The sequence below is a fragment of the Prionailurus bengalensis genome, chromosome B2 (assembly GCF_016509475.1).
Source record: "Prionailurus bengalensis isolate Pbe53 chromosome B2, Fcat_Pben_1.1_paternal_pri, whole genome shotgun sequence".
In the NCBI taxonomy this organism is placed as follows: Eukaryota; Metazoa; Chordata; class Mammalia; order Carnivora; family Felidae; genus Prionailurus; species Prionailurus bengalensis.
Window position 1 is genome coordinate 484,410 of NC_057349.1, and position 22,399 is coordinate 506,808.

Genomic DNA, 22,399 nt, shown 5'->3' on the forward strand with positions numbered 1-22,399 from the left:
CTGGACCCTGTCTCTTGCCAGTGGGTTCCCCTGAGCAATCGATATGGAGAATGAGTGAAAACCTAGAACAGCAATGGGAGGTACAAGAGCTGGACGTCAAAAAGGGTCACAGTGTGAGACACAGAGATGAGAGAAGGCAGGGAACGGCGAGGCTTCCTGGAGTTCTTTGCATGTAAAAGAGAAACTTGGTATTGTGGGATGGTAGAAATACTTGTTTGTGAATCTGTATCACAAAAGCATGAGTCTTTGAAGGCAGAGGCCGCATCTCTTAGTTTAGGGCTTCGCACACAGTGGGAGCTCAGTAAATGCTCCTGCCCATCTACACAGTCATGACTGAAGCACAGTGAGCCTCTAAAGAGTTTAATATGCCCACCCTTGCCCCATCAGTGTGTTCTCCACACCGCAGCCAGAGTGATCTTGTCAAAAAAGAAAATCTGATTATATCACTTCCTTGTTTACAAATAAGTGTCTGGAAGACATTGGTATTAGGAAAATTCAGAAATCCCGACCATGTCCTACAGAGCTCAGTTTTTATTGAGCTTGTGGCATCTCACCAACTTCACCTTGAATCACTCATTTTCTGCTCCCTGCCACCCCAGCTGCGTGGCCTCCCTTCCCTGAGTCCCTGTGCTCATCTCCCTACCTCAAAGCGGTTGGTAACTTTCTTTGGGAGATTTCCTTTGCTTCTTTGATTAAACCAAACCTACCTTTTATTTCCTGTGATAGCATCTTTGTAGAATTCACTACAGTTGTGATGTAGGAGGTGTAATCACATTCATCTTGTGTAAATATTTATTGAAGGTATTTAGTTGATGGTGGAGTCATCTTAAGACTAGACGGTGCCTTGTGGCAGAGACCGCATCTAGTTGTCTTCTCTGTTGAATGCCCAGTGTTTGTCATACGAAAGGCTGAGTTTGCCTCAAAGTGAACAAGTATATTAATTATTGGAGAGTGAAGGCCAGAGAGGGCAATATGCTGTCCTTCCCAAGTGGTTCCCTTCCATGTCAACACTTTGTGAATAAAAGTTCTTTCTTCCACTATCCTCCTAGGATGTGGGCTGAAAATATTGATGCATCTGCTTCCTTCATCCTGCAAATCCAGACCAAGGGCTCTGACACTTATTTTCTTACAAAGTCTTGCTCCTTTCTGTCTTCCCCATCTTCACAGTTACCTTCTATGGACTTCTGTCAGCTCACTCCCAGCTTATTCCATCAACAGCTTATTCCATCAGCACCTTACCTCCCCCTCTGATTGCTGTGATTCATGCTGAAAGCATCTGCACTGGGCCTGGCCCTGCCATGCTCAGTCTCCTCTAACACCTTATTTCTTACTGCATCGCATCTGTCCATCTGTGCCTGCTTATCAAGAACTTCCACAGCAGGACCCTCCCACCTATAAAACAGGGCTCCCACTGCTCACCAGCACCCGGTGCCCTCTCTCCTGGGCTGCCCACCTCGTGGCCACTTCTGCTTTCTTACATGTCCTTTCCTTGACCTAAAGCCCCAGGCCTTTTCTCTCCTGATGTCTTTCCTTCTTGTCCAAATATCTCCAGGTCTCAGTGGAAAATATACTGCCTTCACCACCACATTTCTCAAGTATTCTAACACTCATTATTTTATATCTTCTGAAATATATAGACAGGATGATCTAGCCCTTAAGTGGATATTGTCTTAAGGTGTTTTCTACTTTTTATGACATATTTTCTCTTACCAATTGTAAATACCTTGGGAGTAGAAATGATGTTTTCTTTTTAGTAGTTCTGTATAGCACCAGCCCACATCTGAGCGCATGGTCTGTCTCAAGATTATTGCTTCATGACTGCTCTCTAAGTGTTTGCTACAGTGTCCTTTTCATTTTCCGTGTATGTGCTAATTACCTCCTTGTTTCTACTAATCGTAAAGTATTCTGATAGGTGAGTGGTCTAGTGTAAAGGGACAAATATTTTCCCTCTTTATGTAGAGCATTTTTTATGTACTTGAGACTTGAGTTTCTGAAACTTTCACATGGTTAAGGGTCACCTGGAGAGCCAGGTAAGTCACAGGTTTCTGGGCTCCACCCCAGAGACTGTCTAGTTTTGGAGTGAAACATGAGAATTTGCATTTCTGTCTCACTCAAACCTCAGGCAATGCTGACCCTGCCTGTCTGCTGAATTGAATTCAAAATGTGGGGCATCCTATTCTCCATACTTATATGAGTTTTTCTACTTTTTTCAACTCTTTTAAAAAAAATGAAAACTGGAAGATGTCCTTCTCTTACAAGATTAAGTCTTCCCTTACTCTTTTTTCTGTTACAAACAGCACATCTTTTGTCCAGATATGGCCATACCTCTCAATGTTTCCATATCTTTCCCCAGGTTGGATCTTCTTGATGATTTTGCTTGAATAATCTCAGTGCTACTATAGCCACTTTGAGTAATTCTTCTGGAAAATATATAGTTCATGTTGAATCTCAGATATCCCAGTTCATCTTGGGTTATCTGAATAATATTTGGGCATCTAAAATATGTAAGATCCTAACTATCTAAAATTGTGAGGTCTCAGCCTTCTAAAACCTTACCCTCAGATGGATGATATCCCTAATAAACTAACATGTCCTCACAGCTTTTTTGCAACTATTCTTCTACTTTTCTATGCTTTATGGCAAATCCTTCAAAAAGTTAATTGCCTCCATCACTCACTGTCCATTATGGTCCATGCTCTTTTGAAATCTCAATCATGCTTTTGCCCTAATCATGCCACTGAAAATACTCTCATCTATACCAACATTCAGCCCTCAGTCCTTAAGTTACTTGACCTCTCAGCAAGATTTAGAATGGTTGATTCCTCTTTTCTTATTCCAAACGCATTCTTCCCCTTGCTTCCAGGACCTGCCACACTCTCCCATTGCTATCACTGATGAACTCTCTCTTAGCTTCCTTGGTTGACTCCTCCTCTGTTTCCTTATTCACTTTTGGGCCTCTTCTGGCCACTTTATTACAGTTCCAGGCTTTAAATATCTATAAACACATAGCTCCTAAATTGTGTTTTCAATTCCACCATCTTTTCAACCCTCTAGACTCATCTATTTAACTTCCTGCCAGATATGTCCTTATGAATGTCTGTTGGTAGCTTTACCACATAAGGTATTTCTTACAATGGGACTGATTGACATACTTCTTTGGAAACAAGTACAGATCTGGACCCAAGGACAGAGTTTCCATCCACTATGTTTCTCTCTGAAATCCGAGCCCCTTACTCTGTCAGGTGCTACCTTCCATATTTACCACCTAGATTCCCTCATCTCCACCCCATGAGTATGGCCCTTAAAAATATGTATTCTCCCCAATGCTCTTACTGAGAAAGTATGACATTCTAGAGGATCCAGACCCTTTGACTGCATTGGTGGTACTGTGTCTGAAGGTAGAGAAGATACAGCTTGGGAAATGAACATTATTAATCTGCATTTCTCTTGGGACTACAAGTGGCTGGGCTGAAGAACAAAGCTTTCTTGACCTCAGAGACTTATTCCCAGAGATACTTATTAGTGGGAAATCTGAAAGTATTTTCTGAAGAAAAAGCCAAAGTTTTTACAATGGCATGGGAGATCCAGTATGATTTGTACTCCTATTAACTCTCTGATAACATCCTCTCCTCCAACATTCTTCTCCACTAGCTCTGAAATAGCTCGACCAACCTCCTTGTTAGGACTGAATTCCACCAGCCATTCTCCTTCTTTAGCTGCATTGCTCCCCCTGCTTCCTTACCTTGAACACAGTCCATTTCTCCCCAACCCTTCATTTCCTTCATGTCTTCGCTTAGTGTCATTTTTCAATGAGACTTATTCTGGTGACCCTAGTTTATGCTATAAACTACATCCAACATTCCCAGTTTCCCTGATCCTAGTCTACTTTCTAACATATTATGTAATTTATTTATTCATTATCTATCTTCTCTCCCCATAATGTAAACTGTATGGGAGTAGAGATGCTTGCTTGTTTTGTTCGCTAATGTCTCTCCAGCACATAGAATAGTGCACAGCACATGGTAGAGACACTGTAAAATATTGAACTGATGACACTTCAGGCCTTTGCTTTTCCCATTGATCTCATTGTCAGTCAGTGCCAATGAACCAATATGGACAGGTTCATGTCTATCAAGTAATAGCTTACATATCTTAGATCTATATTATTATGAAAGTTCTTACTCTAAATAAATGAAAGGCATAATTTTGCCTAAACTGCAAAATCTGGTTCTCAGAGTGGGATGCAGGGGAGTACAGCTCCTCACTAGTGCTTATGAGTTGAATTGTGATGACAGCTATCACAAAGGCCTCCTACTTACATGAAACTTCCTTGTCACTTTATCTGAAAAACAGCCATCAATCTGCATGAATACAGATCATGGAAGACAAAATTTCAGTCTAAGAAATGAAACCATAGGGAATAAGCTAAGAGTTTAAATTAAAAGAGAAATGTGGGGGGAAATCCTACTATACTAATAAAATTAATTCAAGGAACCTCAGCAGGATTTTCTTGAACATAAATTCTGAAGGCAAAGGAAAAGCAGTGTCATATAGGGGTCAGGGATTTGAGTTTTGACACCTACTCCTGTACTTTCTGTTCTACTGCAGACAAGTATTGGTTTTCTTCTCCTTGTTCCCCTTCCTACTACTTCTCTTCTTTTCTCTTAACTCATAGATTTATGATCTTCTTCAACTATAGCTTTTGGAAAACTGTAGGCAACAGTTGGGAAGATAAGAAATTAAGGATTTCATGGAGCTCTATTTTAGGGAGGCAGACAAGGTTGTGTCCCCTCTTGGGGTAGGGGCAGCCCAAGCACACGTAAACTGTGAAGCTTCCTTTAGCAGCTAATTTGATCACTGCAGGAGAGGTGTTTGTTTCATCTGTGATGCTGATTTTCTGAGTTCTTTTAACAAGAGAAGTCTCTCAGTCCATGACAGTGAAAGGACAAAATCCTACTGGATGGTAGGGCACACTGACTTGCTAGCACCTAAATGACTGTTATCAAGTCCATATTATATGAAAATCAAAGAAGTGAAATCTACCAGTGTAGTCTGGAGAGTCACTGTTTCACGCAGTCAAGTCTTTTATATAGAAGAGGGAGCAAACTTTACCTGTGGTTTCAAAGGGCAGACCTAGGACCAAATATGTGACATAACAACAGAAATAGTAATGTCTACCATTTCTTGTTATAATGATGTACTCTACACTTCCTTAGGGGCTCAATGCATCACTTCACTCAATGCTCACAATTTTATTTTGAGGAAGGTATTGTTATTTTCCCTCAGGAGGAGAAAGTTATAACTTGTTAGTGTTCACACAGCTAGGAGCTGGAGGTGCCTGAGCCCAGCTGCCCTGCCAGCGATGGAGATTAAAGCCAGTGACCCACACCCTTTCTAGCACTAGGTGTGCTCCATCCATGCAGCGCTCCATCTTAGGCTGGATTATCCCCTAGAAAATAATTGTGCAGGGTATTCCAGTGGCCAGACTAAAGGACTTTTAAACCTCCTTCTAAACTGGAAGTACAGATTCTGCTCGTGAAAGGTGGTCCACGAAAGCTGGTCCAGGTATGTTGTTGAGTTCCAGCACCAAGCATGATGCCCAGCATTCTGAATGCTGGCCGACTGCACACACAGCCACAGGTTAGCACATACAGTTCAGTGTGGGAAGGGGTGGAGGGAGTACACCATGTGGAAGTGTAGAGACAAGTTTTGCTAGGATTTCTGCCTCCTTTGTTTTTTTTTCAGGTGATGAGTGCAGTGCTGTTTGTCCTAGAGAAATCACTGATTAGTGATTACCACCAAAAGACTTCTCACAATGGGATTCTTTCAAGATGGTAGTTTCTTGTTTGTATATAGGACAGAACATTCAGATGATGCAAAGGAAAATTTGTTGTATAAATGAATTCAGATGAGATATGTCATTTTAATATTGATAGAAATTCTGGAAACCAGTTTTTATCTTTCCTTAGCTCTGGGCCAGAGCTTTGGGATTGCTGTTTCTTTATTGTCCATTCAGTTCTCCAATGAGATGGAATTCAGCCAAGCACTGTCCCCTGTAGATTAACTCATGAGAGATTTCCTTTTTTTTTTTTCTGAAATTTATTGACAAATTGGTTTCCATACAACACCCAGTGCTCATCCCAAAAGGTGCCCTCCTCAATACCCATCACCCACCCTCTCCTCCCTCCCACCCCCCATCAACCCTCAGTTTGTTCTCAGTTTTTAACAGTCTCTTATGCTTTGGCTCTCTCCCATTCTAACCTCTTTTTTTTTTTTTTTCCTTCCCCTCCCCCATGGGTTCCTGTTAAGTTTCTCAGGATCCACATAAGAGTGAGACCATATGGTATCTGTCTTTCTCTGTATGGCTTATTTCACTTAGCATCACACTCTCCAGTTCCATCCACGTTGCTACAAAAGGCCATATTTCATTTTTTCTCATTGCCATGTAATATTCCATTGTGTATATAAACCACAATTTCTTTATCCATTCATCAGTTGATGGACATTTAGGCTCTTTCCATAATTTGGTTATTGTTGAGAGTGCTGCTATGAACATTGGGGTACAAGTGGCCCTATGCATCAGTGCTCCTGTATCCCTTGGATAAATTCCTAGCAGTGCTATTGCTGGGTCATAGGGTAGGTCTATTTTTAATTTTCTGAGGAACCTCCACACTGCTTTCCAGAGCGGCTGCACCAATTTGCATTCCCACCAAGAGTGCAAGAGGGTTCCCGTTTCTCCACATCCTCGCCAGCATCTATAGTCTCCTGATTTGTTCATTTTGGCCACTCTGACTGGCGTGAGGTGATACCTGAGTGTGGTTTTGATTTGTATTTCCCTGATAAGGAGCGACGCTGAACATCTTTTCATGTGCCTGTTGGCCATCCGGATGTCTTCTTTAGAGAAGGGTCTATTCATGTTTTCTGCCCATTTCTTCACTGGGTTATTTGTTTTTCGCGTGTGGAGTTTGGTGAGCTCTTTATAGATTTTGGATACTAGCCCTTTGTCCGATATGTCATTTGCGAATATCTTTTCCCATTCCGTTGGTTGCCTTTGAGTTTTGTTGGTTGTTTCCTTTGCTGTGCAGAAGCTTTTTATCTTCATAAGGTCCCAGTAATTCACTTTTGCTTTTAATTCCCTTGCCTTTGGGGATGTGTCGAGTAAGAGATTGCTACGGCTGAGGTCAGAGAGGTCTTTTCCTGCTTTCTCCTCTAAGGTTTTGATGGTTTCCTGTCTCCCATTTAGGTCCTTTATCCATTTTGAGTTTATTTTTGTGAATGGTGTGAGAAAGTGGTCTAGTTTCAACCTTCTGCATGTTGCTGTCCAGTTCTCCCAGCACCATTTGTTAAAGAGGCTCTCTTTTTTCCATTGGATGTTCTTTCCTGCTTTGTCAAAGATGAGTTGGCCATACGTTTGTGGGTCTAGTTCTGGAGTTTCTATTCTATTCCATTGGTCTATGTGTCTGTTTTTGTGCCAATACCATGCTGTCTTGATGATGACAGCTTTGTAGTAGAGGCTAAAGTCTGGGATTGTGATGCCTCCTGCTTTGGTCTTCTTCTTCAAAATTCCTTTGGCTATTCGGGGCCTTTTGTGGTTCCATATGAATTTTAGGATTGCTTGTTCTAGTTTCGAGAAGAATGCTGGTGCAATTTTGATTGGGATTGCATTGAATGTGTAGATAGCTTTGGGTAGTATTGACATTTTGACAATATTTATTTTTCCAATCCATGAGCAGGGAATGTCTTTCCATTTCTTTAAATCTTCTTCAATTTCCTTCAGAAGCTTTCTATAGTTTTCAGCATACAGATCCTTTACATCTTTGGTTAGATTTATTCCTAGGTATTTTATGCTTCTTGGTGCAATCGTGAATGGGATCAGTTTCTTTATTTGTCTTTCTGTTGCTTCATTGTTAGTGTATAAGAATGCAACTGATTTCTGTACATTGATTTTGTATCCTGCAACTTTGCTGAATTCCTGTATCAGTTCTAGCAGACTTTTGGTGGAGTCTATCGGATTTTCCATGTATAATATCATGTCATCTGCAAAAAGCGAAAGCTTGACTTCATCTTTGCCAATTTTGATGCCTTTGATTTCCTTTTGTTGTCTGATTGCTGATGCTAGAACTTCCAGCACTATGTTAAACAGCAGCGGTGAGAGTGGGCATCCTTGTCGTGTTCCTGATCTCAGGGAAAAAGCTCTCAGTTTTTCCCCGTTGAGGATGATGTTAGCTGTGGGCTTTTCATAAATGGCTTTTATGATCTTTAAGTATGTTCCTTCTATCCCAACTTTCTCAAGGGTTTTTATTAAGAAAGGGTGCTGGATTTTGTCGAAGGCCTTTTCTGCATCGATTGACAGGATCATATGGTTCTTCTCTCTTTTTTTGTTAATGTGATGTATCACGTTGATTGATTTGCGAATGTTGAACCAGCCCTGCATCCCAGGAATGAATCCCACTTGATCATGGTGAATAATTCTTTTTATATGCCGTTGAATTCGATTTGCTAGTATCTTATTGAGAATTTTTGCATCCATATTCATCAGGGATATTGGCCTGTAGTTCTCTTTTTTTACTGGGTCTCTGTCTGGTTTAGGAATCAAAGTAATACTGGCTTCATAGAATGAGTCTGGAAGTTTTCCTTCCCTTTCTATTTCTTGGAATTGCTTGAGAAGGATAGGTATTATCTCTGCTTTAAACGTCTGGTAGAACTCCCCTGGGAAGCCATCTGGTCCTGGACTCTTATTTGTTGGGAGATTTTTGATAACCGATTCAATTTCTTCGCTGGTTATGGGTCTGTTCAAGCTTTCTATTTCCTCCTGATTGAGTTTTGGAAGCGTGTGGGTGTTCAGGAATTCGTCCATTTCTTCCAGGTTGTCCAATTTGTTGGCATATAAGTTTTCATAGTATTCCCTGATAATTGTTTGTATCTCTGAGGGATTGGTTGTAATAATTCCATTTTCATTCATGATTTTATCTATTTGGGTCATCTCCCTTTTCTTTTTGAGAAGCCTGGCTAGAGGTTTGTCAATTTTGTTTATTTTTTCAAAAAACCAACTCTTGGTTTCGTTGATCTGCTCTACAGTTTTTTTAGTTTCTATATTGTTTATTTCTGCTCTGATCTTTATTATTTCTATTCTTCTGCTGGGCTTAGGCTGCCTTTGCTGTTCTGCTTCTAGTTCCTTTAGGTGTGCTGTTAGATTTTGTATTTGGGATTTTTCTTGTTTCTTGAGATAGGCCTGGATTGCAATGTATTTTCCTCTCAGGACTGCCTTTGCTGCGTCCCAAAGCGTTTGGATTGTTGTATTTTCATTTTCGTTTGTTTCCATATATTTTTTAATTTCTTCTCTAATTGCCTGGTTGACCCACTCATTCGTTAGTAGGGTGTTCTTTAACCTCCATGCTTTTGGAGGTTTTCCAGACTTTTTCCTGTGGTTGATTTCAAGCTTCATGGCATTGTGGTCTGAAAGTAAGCATGGTATAATTTCAATTCTTGTAAACTTATGAAGGGCTGTTTTGTGACCCAGTATATGATCTATCTTGGAGAATGTTCCATGTGCACTCGAGAAGAAAGTATATTCTGTTGCTTTGGGATGCAGAGTTCTAAATATATCTGTCAAGTCCATCTGATCCAATGTCTCATTCAGGGCCCTTGTTTCTTTATTGACCGTGTGTCTAGATGATCTATCCATTTCTGTAAGTGGTGTATTAAAGTCCCCTGCAATTACCACATTCTTATCAATAAGGTTGCTTATGTTTATGAGTAATTGTTTTATATATTTGGGGGCTCCGGTATTCGGTGCATAGACATTTATAATTGTTAGCTCTTCCTGATGGATAGACCCTGTAACTATTATATAATGTCCTTCTTCATCTCTTGTTACAGCCTTTAATTTAAAGTCTAGTTTGTCTGATATAAGTATGGCTACTCCAGCTTTCTTTTGGCTTCCAGTCGCATGATAAATAGTTCTCCATCCCCTCACTCTCAATCTAAAGGTGTCCTCAGGTCTAAAATGAGTCTCTTGTAGACAGCAAATAGATGGGTCTTGTTTTTTTATCCATTCTGATACCCTATGTCTTTTGGTTGGCGCATTTAATCCATTTACATTCAGTGTTATTATAGAAAGATACGGGTTTAGAGTCATTGTGATGTCTGTATGTTTTATGCTTATAGTGATGTCTCTGGGACTTTGTCTCACAGGGTCCCCCTTAGGATCTCTTGTAGGGCTGGTTTAGTGGTGACAAATTCCTTCAGTTTTTGTTTGTTTGGGAAGACCTTTATCTCTCCTTCTATTCTAAATGACAGACTTGCTGGATAAAGGATTCTCGGCTGCATATTTTTTCTGTCTAGCACCCTGAAAATCTCTTGCCAATTCTTTCTGGCCTGCCAAGTTTCAAAAGAGAGATCAGTCACGAGTCTTATAGGTCTCCCTTTATATGTGAGGGCACGTTTACCCCTTGCTGCTTTCAGAATTTTCTCTTTATCCTTGTATTTTGCCAGTTTCACTATGATATGTCGTGCAGAAGATCGATTCAAGTTACGTCTGAAGGGAGTTCTCTGTGCCTCTTGGATTTCAATGCCTTTTTCCTTCCCCAGTTCAGGGAAGTTCTCAGCTATGATTTCTTCAAGTACCCCTTCAGCACCTTTCCCTCTCTCTTCCTCCTCTGGGATACCAATTATGCGTATATTATTTCTTTTTAGTGTATCACTTAATTCTCTAATTTTCCCCTCATACTCCTGGATTTTTTTATCTCTCTTTTTCTCAGCTTCCTCTTTTTCCATAACTTTATCTTCTAGTTCACCTATTCTCTCCTCTGCCTCTTCAAGCCGAGCTGTGGTGGTTTCCATTTTGTTATGCATTTCGTTTAAAGCGTTTTTCAGCTCCTCGTGACTGTTCCTTAGTCCCTTGATCTCTGTAGCAAGAGATTCTCTGCTGTCCTGTATACTGTTTTCAAGCCCAGCGATTAATTTTATGACTATTATTCTAAATTCACTTTCTGTTATATTATTTAAATCCTTTTTGATCAGCTCATTAGCTGTTGTTATTTCCTGGAGATTCTTCTGAGGGGAGTTCTTCCGCTTGGTCATTTTGGATAGTCCCTGGCGTGGTGAGGACCTGCAGGGCACTTCCCCTGTGCTGTGGTGTATACCTGGAGTTGGTGGGCGGGGCCGCAGTCAGACCTGATGTCTGCCCCCAGCCCACCGCTGGGGCCACAGTCAGACTGGTGTGTGCCTTCTCTTCCCCCCTCCTAGGGGCGGGATTCACTGTGGGGTGGTGTGGCTCGTCTGGGCTACTTGCACCCTGCCAGGCTTGTGATGCTGGGGATCTGGCGTATTAGCTGGGGTGGGTAGGCAAGGTGCTCGGGGGCAGGAGGGGCAGGCTTAGATCGCTTCTCCTTAGGTGATCCACTTCAGGAGGGGCCCTGTGGCAGCGGGAGGGAGTCAGATCCGCTGCCGGAGGTTTGGCTCCGCAGAAGCGCAGAGTTGGGTGTTTGCGCGGAGCGAGCAAGTTCCCTGGCAGGAACCGGTTCCCTTTGGGATTTCGGCTGGGGGATGGGCGGGGGAAATGGCGCTGGCGAGCGCCTTTGTTCCCCACCAAACTGAGCTCTGTTGTCAGGGGGCTCAGCAGCTCTCCCTCCCTTTGTCCTCCAGCCTTCCCGCTTTCCGAGCAGAGCTGTTAATTTCTGACCTCCCAGACGCTAAGTCGCGCTTGCTGTCGGAACACAGTCCGCCCGGCCCCTCCGCTTTTGCAAGCCCGACTCGGGGGCTCTGCTTGGCCGGCGAGCCGCCCCTCCGCCCCGGCTCCCTCCCGCCAGTCCGTGGAGCGCGCACCGCCTCGCCGCCCTTCCTACCCTCTTCCGTGGGCCTCTCGTCTGCGTTTGGCGCCGGCGACTCTGTTCTGCTAATCCTCTGGCGGTTTTCTGGGTTATTTAGGCAGGTGTAGATGGAATCTAAGTGATCAGCAGGACATGCGGTGAGCCCAGCGTCCTCCTAAGCCGCCATCTTGCCGCAACTCCTCGAGATTTCCTTTATAAAAAGCTTATTTTTCATAACACTTAAACAATGCATGACATCCATGAAGTTAAGTAGAAATAAAATAATTCATATTGATTCATTGTGTTTTTTATTGTCCCATAATTTTAAAACACAAGACTATCAGACCTAATATTAATTTGTTTTTTCAAATTTCTTTTTTAAATTTAAATCCAAGTTATGTTAACCATGTAGTGTAATAATGATTTCAGGGATAGAATTTAGTGATTCATCACTTACATATGACACCCAGTGCTCATCCCAACAGGTGGCCTCCCTAATGCCCATCACCCATTTAGCCCATCCCCTGCCACCTCCCCTCCAGCAACCCTCAATTTGTTCTCTAAGAGTCTTTTATGGTTTGCCTCCCTCTCTGTTTTTATCTTATTTTTGCCCACCTTCCCCTATGTTTATATTGTTTGTTTCTTAAATTACACATGTGAATGAAATCATGATATTTGTATTTATCTGACTGACTTATTTTGCTTAGTATAATATACTCTAGTTCCACCTACATTCTTCCAAATGGCAAGATTTCATTCTTTTTCATCACCGAGTAATAGTCCACTGTGTATATATATCACATCTTCTTTGTCCATTCATCAGTAGATGGACATTTGGACTTTTCCCATTCTTTGGTTATTGTCTGTGTGTGTGTGTGTGTCTGTGTGAAATGTATTTATTAATATGGGGGTCCAACTGGCATTTCTATATAATTAAGACTTTCCATCCACAAACAGGATGTATTTCTTCATTTATTCAACCCTTCTTTGATAAACTTTTGTCATTTTGGTCAAAGTTTGTCATGTATGGCATATGTAGGCCATACACATTTTTATGACATTATTTTAGGGTATATTTTATATGTGGTTGCTATTGTCAAAGGGTTATTTTAAAAATCCTATTTCCTGACTAATTTCTGATATATTAAAAGGCTCTTGATATTTGTTTATTTACCGTGTATCTGGACACATTATGTAAATTTCTTATTGTTTTTAAGTTTTACTTATTTATTTTGCGCGCGCACGCACGTGCGAGAGAGAGGCATCATGAGTAGAGGAGGGGCAGAGAGAGAGGAAGACATAAAAGCTCCCAAGCAGGCTCCACAATGTCAGCACAGAGCCCCATAATACTTTGGCTACTGTTGATAGCACTGCTATAAACATTAGGGTACATGTGCCCCTTAGAATCAGCATTTTTGTATCCTTTGGATAAACACCTAGTAGTGAAATTGCTGAGTCATCGGGTAGTTCTATTTTTAGTTTTTTGAGGAAACTCCATACTGTTTTCCTGACTGGCTACACCAGTTTGCATTACCACCAGCAGTGCAAGAGGGGGGATCCCCTTTCTCTGCATCCTCACCAATATCTGTCATTTCCTGAATTGTTAATTTTAGCCATTCTGACAGGTGTGAGGTGGTATCTCATTGTGGTTTTGATTTGTATTTCCCTGATGATGAGTGATGATGAATGTCTTTTCATGTGTCTGTTAGCAATCTGGAGGTCTTCTTTGGAAAAGTGTCTCTTCATGTCTTCTGCCCATTTCTTCACTGGATTATTTGGGTTTTTTTTTGGGTGTGGAGTTTGCTAAGTTCTTTATAGGTTTTGGATACTAACCCTTTATCTGATATGTCATTTGCAAATATCTTCTCCCATTCTGTTGGTTGCTGCCTTTTAGTATTGCTAATTGTTTTCTTCACTGTGCAGAACCGTTTTTCTTGATGAGGTCCCAATAGTTCATTTTTGCTTGTTTCCCTTGCTTCCAGAAACATGTGAAGTAAGAAGTTGCTGTGGCTGAGGTCAAAGAGGTTGTTGTCTGTTTTCTCCTCCAGAATATGGATGGTTTCCTGTCTTATGTTTAGGTCTTTCATCCATTTTGAGTTTATTTTTGTGTATGGTGTAAGAAAGTGGTCCAGCTTCATTTTGCATGTTGCGGTCCAGTTTTCCCAGCATCATTTGCTAAAGAAACTGTCTTTTTTTCATTGTATATTCTTTCCTGCTTTGTCAAAGATTAGTTGGCCATATGTTTGTGGGTCCATTTCCGGGTTTTTTATCCTGTTCCATTGATCTGATCTGTTTTTGTGCCAGTACCATACTGTCTTGAAAACTATAGCTTTGTAATACAGGTCGAAGTTTGGAATAGTGATGCCTCCAGCTTTGGTTTTCTTTTTCAACATTACTTTGACTATTCAAGGTAATTTCTGCTTTGATACAAATTTTAGGATTGTTTGTTCTATGAAGAATGCTGGTGTTATTTTGATTGGGATTGCATTGAATGTGTAGATTGCTTTGGGTAGTGTCGACATTTTAACAATATTTGTTCTTTCAATCCATGAGCATTGAATGTTTTTCCATTTCTTGGTGTCTTCTTCAATTTATTTCATAAGTTTTCTGTTTTATTTCAGTGTATAGATTTTTCACCTCTTTGGTTAGGTTTATTCCTAGATATTTTATGGTTTTGGATACAATTTTAAATGGGAAAAATTCCTTGATTTCTCTTTCTGCTGCTTCATTAATGGTGTTTAGAAATGTAACCAATTTCTGTATGTGGATTCTATATGCTGCAACTTTGATGAATTCATGTCATTTCTCCAGTTTTTTGGTGGAGTTTTTTGGGTTTTCCATATAGAGTATCATGTCATTTGCGAAGAGTGAAGGTTCAAATTCTTCCTTGCCAATTTGGATGCCTTTTATTTCTTTTTGTTGTCTGGTTGCATGAGGCTAGGACTTACAACACAATGTTGAATCATAGTGATGAATGTGGACATCCCTGTCATGTTCCTGACCATATGGGGAAAGCTCTCAGTTTTTCCACATTGACAATGATATTAACTATGGGTCTTTCATATATTGCCTTTATGATATTGAGGTATGTTCCTTTTATTCCTACTTTCTTGAGGGTTTTTATCACACGAGGATGCTGTATTTTGTTAAGTGCTTTTTCTGCATCTATTGAGAGGATCATGTGGTTTTTATCTTTACTTGTATTAATGTTATGTAACACATTGATTGATTTATAAATATTGAACCCACCTTGCATCCAAGAAATAAATCTGGCTTTATTGTGGTGAATAATTCTTTTAAGTATTGTTGGATCCAGTTTGCTAATATCTTGTTGAGGATTTTTGCATCGATTTTTATCAGGGACATTGGTCTGTAATTATCTTTTTAGTGGTGACTTTGTCTGGTTTTGGATTCAAGGTAATGCTGGCTTCATAGAATTTGGAAGTTTTCCTTCCATTTCTATTTTTTGAAACAGCTTCAAAACTATAGGTATTAATTCTTCTTTAAACATCTGGTAGAATTCCCCTGGGCTGCCATGTGGCCCTGGACTATTGTTTGTTTGGAGATTTTTGATTACTGATTCAATTTCTTTACTGGTATGGGTGTGTTCAAATTTTCTGTTTATTCTTGTTTCAGTTTTGGTAGTTTATATGTTTCTAGAAATTTGTCCATTTCTTCCAGATTGCCCAAATTGTTGGCATTTAGTTGCTCATAATATTCTCTTACTACTGTTTTTATTTCTGCTGTGTTTGTTGTGATCTCTCCTCTTTCTTTCTTGATTTTATTTATTTGGGTCCTTTCCTTTTTCTTTTTGATCATTCTGGCAAGGGGGGGGGGTATCATTTTGATAATTCTTTTAAAGAACCAGCTCCTGGCTTCATTGATCTGTTCTACTGCTTTTTGTTTTGTTTTGTTTTGTTTTGTTTTGTTTTGTTTTGTTGTTTTATTTTTTTTTTTTGATATCATTGATTTCTGCTATAATCTTTATTATTTCCCTTCTGCTGGTTTTGGGTTGTATTTGCTGTTCTTTTTCCAGCTCCTTTAGGTGTAAGGTTAGGTTCTATATCTGAGACCTTTCTTCCTTTTTTAGGAATGCCTGGATTGCTATATACTTCCCTCTTATGACTGCGTTTGCTGCATCTCAGAGGTTTTGGACTGTCGTGTTTTCATTTATTTTTTTCCATAGACTTTTTAATTTCCTCCTTAATTCCTTGGCTAACCCATTCATTCTTTAGTAGGATATTCTTTAATCGCCAAGTATTCATGGTCTTTCTAAATTTTTTCTTGTGGTTGATTTTGAGTTTCATAATGTTGTGGTCTGAAAGTATGCATGGTATGATCTCTATCTTTTTGTACTTGCTGAACACTGATTTGTGACCCATTATGTGAGCTATTCTGGAGAATATTCCATGTGTACTTGAGAAAAATGTGTATTCTTCTGCTTTAGGATGAACTGTTCTGAGTATATCTGTTAAGTCCATCCTGTATAAAAGCCATTGTTCCTTGTTGATTTGCTGTTTAGATTATCTGTCCATTGTTGTAAGTGGGGTGTTGAAATTCCCTACTATTATGGTATTATTGTCAATGAGTTTCTTTATGTTTGTGATTAACTGATTTTTATATTTGGGTTCCTCCACATTGGGAGCATAAATATTCACAATTAGATCTTCTTTTGGGTAGACCCTTTAATTATGATATAATGCTTTCTCCATCTCTTTTTACAGTCTTTGTTTTAAAATCTAGTTTGTCTGATGTAAGTATGGCTACTCTAGCTTTCTTTTGATGACCATTAGTGTGATAGATGGTTCTCCATCCCTTTATTTTCAATCTGCAGGTGTCTTTAAATCTAAAATGAGTCTCTTGTAGGCAGCATATAGATAGGTCTTGTTTTCTTAATCATTCTGATACCCTGTGTCTTTTGTTTGGAGCACTTAGTCCATTTACATTCAGAGTGAGTACTGAAAGGGGCCCCTGGATGGCTCAATTGATTAAGTGTTGGACTTTGGCTCAGCTCATGATCTCACAGCTCGTATGTTTGATCCCCACATCAGGTTCTATGCTGATATCTCAGAGCCTGAAGCCTCCTTTGGAGGCTCTCTGTCTTTCCCCCAGTCACATTCCCTCCCTCTTTCAAAAATAAATAATAAAAAATATTAAAAACTTTTAAATTTAGAGTGAATACTGAAAGATGAATTTAGTGCCATTGTGTTGCCTGTAGACTTGGTGTTTCTGGTTCTTTTTAGTTTTTGTTGCTTTTTGTCTTTTTTATTTTGTTTTGCCTTTTCTCCACTCAAAGAATCCCCCTTAAAATTACTTGCAGGGCTGGTTTAGTGGTCACGAACTCCTTTGGTTTTTGTTTGTTTGGGAAACTCTTTACCTCTCCTTCTATTCTGAATGATAGCCTTGCTGGATAACATTTTTCTGACTCAGTATGTTGAGTATATCCTGCCACTCCTTTCTGGCCTGCCAAGTTTCTGTGGATAGGTCTGCTGTGAACCTATTCTGTCTTCCCTTGCAGGTTAAGGACTTTTTTACTCTTGCTGCTTTCATGATTCTTTCTGTGTGTGTGTGTGTGTGTGTGTGTGTGTGTGTGTGTGTTTGTGATTTGTGAATTTGACTATGATATACTTGGTGATGGTCATTTTTGTTGAATCTAATGGGAGTTCTCTGTGCTTCCTCGATTTTGATGTCTGCATCCTTCCTCAAATTAGGAAAGTTTTCAGCTATAATTTGCTCACATAAACCTTCTGCCCCTTTTTCTCTCTCTTCATCTTCTGGGATTCCTATGATTCAGATGTTGTTCCTTTTTAATAAGTCACTTAGTGCTCTAAGTCTTGTATAGTGATCTTTGGCCTTTGTTTCACACTTGTTTTCTGATTCATGGTTCTCCATAACTTTATCTTTTATATCGCTGATTCACTTCTCTGCTTTGTCCACCCTTGCTGTCATAGCATCCATTTGAGATTGCATCCCAGTTATAGCATTTTTAATTTTGGCCTAGTGAGATTTTACTTCTTTTAACTCTGTAGTAGGGATTCTCTGCTATTTTCTATGCTTTTGTCAAGCTCGGCTAGTATTCTTATAATTGTGGTTTAATTCTACATCAGACATCTTGCTTATATCTGTGTTGATGAATTCTCTGGCTGCCATTTCTTTCTGTTCTTTCTTTTGGGGTAAGTTGCTTCATTTTGACATTTTGGGGAAATAAGAAATCAATAAAAGAAAAAATAAAAATTAAAAGAATTTAAAAAAAACCAAAAAATTAAATAAAGAAAGCTAGATCCTAGGTGTGTTTTACTCCACTTGTTGAAAGAAGCTTGATAGAATAGAGAAAAAAGGGAAAGGGAAAAAAAGGTAACAAATATTTAAAAATTAAAAAAGTATATATAGCTTAATAAAATAAGATAAAATGAAATAGAATAAAAAATTTAAAAAATTAACAATAAAGTAAAAAATAGTAAATCAAAATAAATTTTTCTCTTTCTGTATCCAACCAAGAGGAAAAAAAGAAAGAAAAAAGGAAACAGCATAAACAGAAGCAAAGAAAGCGAACTAATATATAAACCAGCAAACAGAGTGAAACCTGAGTGAAATTACATCTAGTTTCCTCTAGAACTGAAACTATGAGCCACTCTGTAGTCCATACCCTAGGCAGGTGGAGTGACTTGTGCTGGTCTCCTAGGGGATGTGCTTGGAGGGTGCAGTTGGGTGGGACTTGGTATAATGGCTGTGTTCTCCACCATGTGGTACTGCTTAGCTTACTGGAGTGGCCAGTGTGGCATGCATGTGTGTGTATGTGCATGTGTGTGTGTAGGAGACGTGGTAATGGCTTCACCCAGGTCCTTAGTCTCTGTCACAGGAACTTCGAACTCTCACCCACCTGTGATCAAGCACCCCTCCTTTGTCTCAGGCCTCCATCCGCTCCTCGCCTCTACCCTGTCCATGTCCAAGCTGCCTGCCAGAGTTCTATCTCAGATGGGGTTGTTTCAAAACTCCACACTTCAGAGACACCTGTGGCTTAGACCTGTGCTTAGCCTCTGGGGGAGGGTCTCACTGAGCAATGGCTTGGTGCTGGCTCCCCCCAGAAAATGTTCATGAGATCGCACAGCAGCAGAGGTTCAGAGATTTTGGCAAATCACAACACACAGTTAGCACCAGGTTTCACCACACTCTGGTATCTTTGTCCCGATACCAGTAAATGTGGCCATTCTCTGGGGTCCACTGGGACCTTTGCCTGTGGGGAGGCCATATGGCCTCTACCAGATGCTCTCCAAGCAGGGGAACCACTTCTCCCTTTGTGGCATACAGACCCTTAAGACCCTGATATCTGCTCCTGGGGATTCACCCTGCTTCCTCACCAGAGCACCACCAGGCACTGAGCTCTGAAACTTCAGATTCCATTGTTTATAGAATCCTGGTGGTATTGAAACCCTCTCTTTTCTTTCCTGTCTCTGGTTTTGGGGAACAGATTTCTTGTTCAGTCCCCTATGAGTGTTTTCACTCTTTCTCTCAATGTCTCCCCAACTTCTTTCAGGGGGGTGTTTTTCTTGCATGATTGATGCACCACACTCTCCCCTTTCCTTTTTCTTTATCTGTCCTCTCTCTGCAAAAAAAGCTCCCTACCTTCCACGGCTTTTCTCTCCCCAGTTCACCTCTCTACACCACATACCTGCCAAGTTCTGTGGCTCAAGTTACGTAGATTGTTGTATTAACCCTCAGATCAGTTTCCTAGGTGTACAAAATGGTTTGGTGCTGATATAGCTGTGTCTCAGGGACAAGAGCAGCTCAAGGTCTCCATGTTGCTCTGCCATATTGATTCCATTCCCTGAACCTCAATTTCAACAATATTTCTTATGATGTTCTTCCTGCCTTCAATTGTTTATAGTGTGTGTTATGGAAGCAAATAGTTCGGTTAACTTAGGAAAAAAAAACTAAACAATTACAAATAAAAAGCCAAATAAAATTTATTATTTGGCCTTGAATTACCAATGATCATTTTAGATACTACTTTGTTTCCTTGAAAACAAATATCCTACCCAGTTTTTTTACTGTTTATTATTTTGACAATTTTAAGTATGTAGTGTAAATAAAGTTTTATCTTACATCTAAGAAATCCAGGTTTAACATTCTCCTTTATTTTGTGTGTGAATGCTTATAAATTCCAACATTTGAATCAGAGTAATTCAAACTTTTCATGGATCTGGAGAAATTTAGGAATGAGAAAGACCAATGGATTTGGTTTTATGAGCACCAACCCTGTACCAAGCATTATTTACTTTACTCAGTGTTTTATTTCGTATTTCCTCTCTGAGTCATAATATGCTGCAATCATTATTATAATACTTAATTTATTTGGGTCATGAATGTTTGGCTCTGTGCAAGTCTGGTGCATCCATATGATGGATGTAAATGTGGCCATTAGAAACCATATTGTAGAAGAGTGTTAATGACAGGAGGAATGTCATAATATGGTGTAGGATACAAAACTATAATCTTATCTCTATTTTGAACGTATGTGCATAGGAAAATGTTAGAAAGATATATACAAAAAATTAGCACTCAGTGACATGAAGGATTAAGAGGATAAGAAGGACAAGGAAGCTTCTCAGGAAGAGACTCAAATGACCCCACAGCTCATACAAACTGTCTGATGGATATTCACCAACCATCTCCAGGACATGGTGGAGAGTGAGGAAAGGGGCCTGCCTCTTCCCATGTGGGCTTTTAAATATTTACTTATTTCTGTAAAGATGTTCCTAATGTCCTGAAGAGATATGTCTCATAGGAAATTTTGAGTATGGGGGTTTCTGGTGATGATTGTTGCATGCCTCTGTGATTTGTTGTGGATGATAAATGCTCAGTGTTTATGCTGATAGAGATGATGATTGTTTTACCTATCAAGCTATATTTTCTTGTTTTATAGATTTCACTCTTGTACCATTTGAATAACACAATTTGTAGGCTTCTCATTCTCAAGAGGAAGAAAGATAAAACCAAACTCTGTTCAAATTCATTATCTTGGGATTCTCCAACCTAAATGATTCGCAATTTTTACTCTTCACTGTCTTCTTTCTGACCTATATCTGTACTTTGGGAGGAAATATCTTCATTATCCTGGTGTCTGTGGCTGATCCACATGTACACATCCCCATGTATCATTTTCTGAGGAATTTGGCCTTTCTTGACATCTGCCACACCACCACCAACGTTCCCCAGATGATGGTGCATCTCCTGTCAGAGAAGAAGAGCAGGTCCTATGGGGGATGTGGGGCACAACTGTTTGCATGTATTTTCTTAGTAGGATCAGAGTGTCTCCTCCTGGGGCCATGGCGTATGACCGTTACATTGCAATCTGCAAATCTCTACAGTACTCAGTGATTATGAACAGAGCCCTGTATGGCCGGTTAGCTACCTCATGCTGGACTGGGGGGTTCCTCAACAAGGGAGTGCACACTTCTGACCTTCTACCTGCCCTTCTGTGGCAACAACCAGGTTCAGTATTTCTTCTGTGACATCTCCCCTTTGCTGCTGTTGTCTTGTGGGGGCACTTCTGTCAATGAGTTGGCATTGCTGTCCATTAGGGACTTCATTGGGTGGGCTCCTTTCTTGGGTATCATCCTTTCCTACTTCTATATTATCTCTGCTATCTTGAGGATCCGCTCCTCAGAGGGGAGGCAAAAGGTATTTTCTACCTGTGCCTCGCACCTGGTCATTGTCCTTCTGTACTACGGTAGTGCCATCTTCACATACGTGTGGCCCGTCTCAACATGGTCGCTGGAGAGAGACCAGCTGGTCTCTGTCCTCTGCAGTGTTGTCACTCCCATGTTAAATCCTGTCATCTGTACTTTGAAGAATAAGGACATCAGAAAGTCCTTGAAAGTGGTGGGAGAAAAGGTTGCAACCTTCAAATTTCATTTCCCTTGAACTGTAGTGTTTACTTTTCTGTGATGATTAATAATAGAAAATTAGCTTCTTAGTGATACAATCTCATTGCTTCTTGCCAACATTGATAATTAAAAGTTAATTTCATGGCACAAAAACAGACACATAGACCAATGGAATAGAATAGAAACCCCAGAACTAGACCCACAAACGTATGGCCAACTCATCTTTGACAAAGCAGGAAAGAACATCCAATGGAAAAAAGACAGCCTCTTTAACAAATGGTGCTGGGAGAACTGGACAGCAACATGCAGAAGGTTGAAACTAGACCACTTTCTCACACCATTCACAAAAATAAACTCAAAATGGATAAAGGACCTCAATGTGAGACAGGAAACCATCAAAACCTTAGAGGAGAAAGCAGGAAAAGACCTCTCTGACCTCAGCCGTAGCAATCTCTTACTCGACACATCCCCAAAGGCAAGGGAATTAAAAGCAAAAGTGAATTACTGGGACCTTATGAAGATAAAAAGCTTCTGCACAGCAAAGGAAACAACCAACAAAACTAAAAGGCAACCAACGGAATGGGAAAAGATCTTTGCAAATGACTTACTGGACAAAGGGCTAGTATCCAAAATCTATAAAGAGCTCACCAAACTCCACACGCAAAAAACAAATAACCCAGTGAAGAAATGGGCAGAAAACAT

General features: G+C 40.2%; 1 pseudogene; it reads left to right on the forward strand.

Moving 5' to 3' along the window:
• Positions 1–50: 50 nt before the first annotated feature.
• On the forward strand, positions 51–21,734 carry LOC122490238 (annotated as a pseudogene).
• Positions 21,735–22,399: the final 665 nt, after the last annotated feature.